A 5,832-nucleotide genomic window follows, 5' to 3' on the forward strand; every position below is an offset into this window, starting at 1 on the left:
TTGGTCGTCCCATGACATTTGACTTCCAAACTCTTTAAAACTGACTAAAAAGGCTACTCATCATTATTTTAACAAGTTATTAATGCATAAAACCCATGTGAGGCTCTACTTTATCCTACTTCATTTTGAGGGTTGTTAGAAAAACCTTATGTCTTAATAGAAATGTCCTATGTGAATTTTTTCCTCATGTTCTAGTGCTTTAAGTAGTGTTGCCTATAGACATAATGAGATGAATAGATGAGCATGTCGTAGTTTGGGAGTTGAGAGATTCCTTCTTGAATAAATGCTTTTTAGAGTAAATTGCATATAGGCTCCATGAGTATATGTTGAGCATGTTTTAGCTCGTAGATGGTAGTTCCTCCTTCAATATGAGTAGGTGTAAAATTTCATGAATTTTGGGGTTTTAGATGTAGTTCCTACTCCCTTGTGTTGCATTGAATATGTTTAGCTTGGAGTTGAAGTTTTCATTCTTTCTTGTGTGCATTTGAATGTGTTGCATGCATGATGGGCTTCTATCTTAGAGTTGTTTCCTTCAAGAGGTGTTTAAAATAGTCATTTGAGGACTAATGTTCACGAGGGGGAGATATTGTAACACCCATAAACTAGTAGGCTAAACTAGGGCCTTACGTGAGGGTTCTAGAGCATGATGTGGGGGGTTAGAGTTGTAGTTATGACTTCCTCTACTTAGAGTGAAGGGTTTTGGGTTAGAACATCAAGGTACAACTCCCCAAGGACAAACCAAGGCTCCTTGAAGAAGACCCTAGCAAACCACCCTAGAATTTATTCCAAGGTAGTGTATCCACGAGGGAACCCACGCCATGTAAGGGGGGTCCACACCTCGTGGTTTAAAACACAAAATGACTAGTTGAAGAACACCACCCATTGAAGACCACCACTACCTTTGGGTCCACCTAAGGCCCATGTCTATGGTCTCGTGGGTGAGGCAGTGGGCATGTTTAAGTCTAGTTAAGTGTTGACTTATGGAACTTTCCAGAATTAGTTAAGAATTAAGTGGTGTCTTTTTATTTTAGTGTATATACCTATATAAAGCTATTAGAAACCTAAATACATTGATCTTAGTCTTATTCAATTCACCAAAAGAAACCCAATTCCCTTCAAGAAATTCTCTCTTGAGAAAACTCAATAAGTAGTTGTAGAAGAAGAAGAAGAAGAACAAGAAGAAGAGGATCAAGCAATGTCAAATTCTTCCAATATTCCAAGATTTGTGAGGGATTTATAATCAAGGTATGATCGTTTATTTATACATGGATTCTTCCATTCATGGAGCCGTCCCTAGAATTTCCCCAATTGTGAAGATGAACCCCAATTCTTATTAGGGTTTCTTCCTATATTGTGGGTAGTGTTGTATGATGATCCAATTGAGTGGATAATGATCAATTATGATAGAATTATTAGTGAATCATGTTATTATGAAGAATATATATATTTTCTATGCCTAACCCTAGTCTAATAGATGAAATTAAAGTAATGTGGGTTTATGCCTTGTGAAGGGAAATTGAGGATTTATATATGATCTTCTATAATTGATGATATATATAGTAACTGTTCAAGACTAAAACCATGTAAACATGAATTAAATTTGATTATAGCATATATGATGGATCAAAGACTAAGATTATACCTTTATGATGATATGTGATTATAATCACTTAATATTGAAACATATGATTCGAATACCTTGAAATCTAAGTATGTATGAGAATTTTAAGAAGTTAAGATCTGAGAGTAAAGCTAATGTAATGAATTGTATATGTTTAACAACAGTTTTAGAGTGAAGTGTCTCATGATATGTTTTTTTGTTGTTGAAAGTTCATTCTCACACACACACACCTATGTATGAACATGATATGATCTAAAAGGTTTTCTCACAGAGAATGATTCTAGGTTTAAAGGCTTGCTTTCTTAAAATGAATCAAAGCACGATTAGTTATGTTAGCTTGAGATTGTGTAATGAAACCCCTTCATGAATAGCTAGCACTAGTATCACACAATGCTTGCATGGTAGCATGGCTTGGTAAGACAAGACCATATTATGGTATCTTTAGTATAATACCTCATGGCAGAATTAGATTCAGAAACCACAAGGATAGCTAGCACTAGCTTCATAGAATTCTTGCATTGTAGTATACTATCCTTTTCGTAGTTTTGTCTAGCCTAATAGGGTGCTATTCCATGGTAGTCTAGAACTGATAAATAGTAATCATTGAAGTATGATATCCTAAAGTGGTGCTTAGCACGAATATGATTATCGGGTCTTATTCATGCGTTGCGCCAGTATAACCTGAAGCAACTTATGATGTATGTCTCTTATATGTTGTATGCTTAGCCTGGATTGAGTAATAGTACCTTTTGTTGAGTAGCTTGGACTTGCACAAGTAAGGAACCTTCCATGGTAGCTTAGTTTAGCATAAGGTAGTGCTTTCCTTGATAGCCTTGAATAGGTAAATGATAAACATTCATGAGTAACGACTTGTCTTGGACTAGTAAATATGTAATCTTTTCCATGAATCACAAGAATAGCAAAAGAGGGACTAGTCCTTAATTAGAACAACATGATTATGATAAACTAGATTACTTCAAGAAAGTATTGTCAGTATGTTCTAATATGAGGTTTGCCTATATGACATATGCGTAGCTTGGAGTTTTTCTATAGTTGCCTTTCATGATATGTTGGAATAAAGATGATAGATTCCCTTGTTTACGAAGAGTAATCTAAGGATGAGATCCAAAGAAGGTAAGTATGATTATAATGACCTAAAAGTGGTACTTAGTGTGGGTTGGATTATGGGGTCTCACCATGCATTGCACAAGTATGCTTTAAGGTTACTTGAGAAGTAAGATCTCTTATGGTATAAAGGACTAAGGGTTGACTAATGCTTGTATGATGCCTATTTGGAGATTAGGCTTATGACTATGTTATTGTTTCTTCTGCTTATAGTTTATGTTTTATGAAGTATCTCGTATAAGTTATGTTGACTAACCCTTATGTTATGCTCTTATGATGTTATGGTAGCTATCATATATAGTACTTTTGTAGTAACGCATACTCTTGCCTACATTCTTATCAAATATACGGTCCGGTGATTTTGAGTTTTATTCTTGTGGCTACGTTTCTAGAGGTGCAATGAGTTTAAGACTTGGTTAATCCTTATAGCAATCGAGGATTTGATCAACTTTCCTTTATGTCTTTTATTTTCATGTTTTGATACTATTGTATGGGTTGTGTAACAAGGGTTATTCAAGTTGTTTTAGATGGTTTTGGAGAAGTGTAATAAAACCTACACTTTGCTTTTATAAAGACTTTGATTGTATGGAAAATGTCCTAAAAATTCCGCACTTTTCTATTAACTTATGTTATGGTATGTGTAACGACTCGGAAAATAATAGAGTGAAACTAGAGCCTCACATGTGAGTTTGGAGTCGAGAACTTAATGAAATGATTATATTTGAATTTGACCCAAAAGTTCTTAAAAATGTGNGATGGTTTTTGACAAGTGTAATAAAACCTACACTTTGCTTATATAAAGACTTTGATTGTATGGAAAATGTCCTAAAAATTCCGCACTTTTCTATTAGCTTATGTTATGGTATGCTAAGTGGATTATATGGAGTCCTTCGGGGTTATATGTGCCATATTATATCTAGGGTGTACCCCTGAGTCTTGACAGTGGTTTGTCACCCAGCCAAGACTTATACCTCAGAGCCACGGTCTGACCAATGGACCACCGGTCAGACCATAGTCCGTGGTCCAAGGTCCGTAGGTCGAGGTCCAAAAATTAGGTCTTTGACCCCCGAATGATGGACATGTAGAATGGTATGTCGTCCTAATAACGACCCATCGGTAGGGAATCTGTAGGTTCTTGACTAGCAGTTATTTTAGGGGCTTCTGGGTCTTTTACGATTTTAATTAAATTGAAGTGGTGTTGTTTTGCCTAAATATAGACCACCTATATAAGTATTTTGGACCCCTAAATTCACGCATAATGTCGTTCTCTCAATTCCCAAAAGAAATCCCCAAACCCTCTCTCAAATATTCTTTCTCTAGAAGTTGGAAAAAAAAGGAATAGGTTGAAGCTAGGTGAAGTTCAAGTATTCAGTCTTCAATCTCTTGGTGGGCTTTGTGATTAAGGTATGATGGATTTTCATCGATGGGATCTGTTTTCCCATGGAGTTCGTTAGGTTCCCTAGTTGTGAAGTCTAAATCCCCATTTCTAGTTAGGGTTTGTTCCAATGTTCTAAGTTATGATAAATATTGATCAAAATAGTTGGATAATGTTTGTTTTTTATTAAATTGATAGAATTACATATTTTAGGATGAAATTACATGTACCCATGCCTATCCTATGATTCTAGAGTAGAATTGATATGATTTGGGTTAATGACATGAAGTGAAACTTTGTGGGTTAGATATATCCTTGTAGGATAGATGATTTGTGATTATAATTGTTTCAGAATGACACATAAATAATGATCATGAGATGTATTGCTTTGAGAGTAAAGCCTAGACTATGAATTGTTGATTGTGTATGTTATTGTGTGGAATAGATACTTCCCACAATTAATTGCTAAGCATGATTGAATGAATGTGAAAGACTTAATCACATGATTGATTCTAGGTTGAAATGATTCTAGACTAAAATGTTAAATAATTGATGAGGCTAGACGCGATTACCCTTGACCTAAATATTAGAATGATATGAGGCGATTTCCATATTCCTAGAATTGAACAAGAAGCAATTCTCCACGTTCCTAATATAATGATTGGACATGGAGGCGATTACCCACGATCCTTATATAATGATGTGAAGGAGAGTACTCGTGTAATATGATGTTATTATGGAGGCAAGCAACCATAATTCTAAATTAAGTAAGGCAAGAGGCGAATCCCCATGTAATTAAAAGTAAGTATGAATAATGTGATTATGTTATGAAGATGATTTGCTCGTAATGTTTGCAGATATGCCTTCTATGATGTATGCATGACTAGAGGCGGATGACCCAAGTCTTGCCTAAGGATAGGTGAGGTTACTTAAGGAAGTATTTGATTAACGTTTCAAGGAAACTTCATCCAATTCTAACGGTCAACGATCGCTCGTCTGTATAAAACCCAACTATATGAGTTGGGGTCGAATCCCACAGGGAGTGGCACGTGTTCGAGAATAAATTAGGAAGTACGAATATGATCAAAATCAGTCATATGAATAGAATTTATCGAATAAAAACATAATTCAAATTAATGTGTGACACGAATGTCAAATAACATGGGGTTTTTTGTTTGAAATTATCAACTACAGCAGCAGCAAACAATACAAAAATACAATAATGAGTAGGGTTCTTAGGATGTGATTCGATTATAGGCTAATATAGACAAATGGGTAATTGCAACTTTTAGGAAATAGATGTATATTAGTGATTAAGCTAAGCCATAGAGGGAATAAATTTTCTCTCGAACAATTTACCCCGAATCGAGTTGATTTCACTCAACATCAATAAGCAAGCAAAAATAAGACCAACCTAGACCTTAGTCTATTCACTATCTCAAGTTGAATATGTGGGACTAAATTCAGGATTTGAACCCATGTTAACCCAATACCTACTGACCATTAATCAATAATCTTGGTTTTAAAACCTCTCTCTCAAGAAAACCAAAAAATACAAAGGTAGAAATGCATCTACAACTACAATAATTAAACTAAACCAGAATTAGTGATTAAACTCACTTCTAAGCATCAGTTCAATTTAACAATTAGCAATACGCATAAACTAAATCAGTCCATAATCATATAATCACACCCCAAGAATTGGGGTTTT

Source organism: Solanum stenotomum, chromosome 1 (assembly GCF_019186545.1).
Source record: "Solanum stenotomum isolate F172 chromosome 1, ASM1918654v1, whole genome shotgun sequence".
Lineage (NCBI taxonomy): Eukaryota > Viridiplantae > Streptophyta > Magnoliopsida > Solanales > Solanaceae > Solanum > Solanum stenotomum.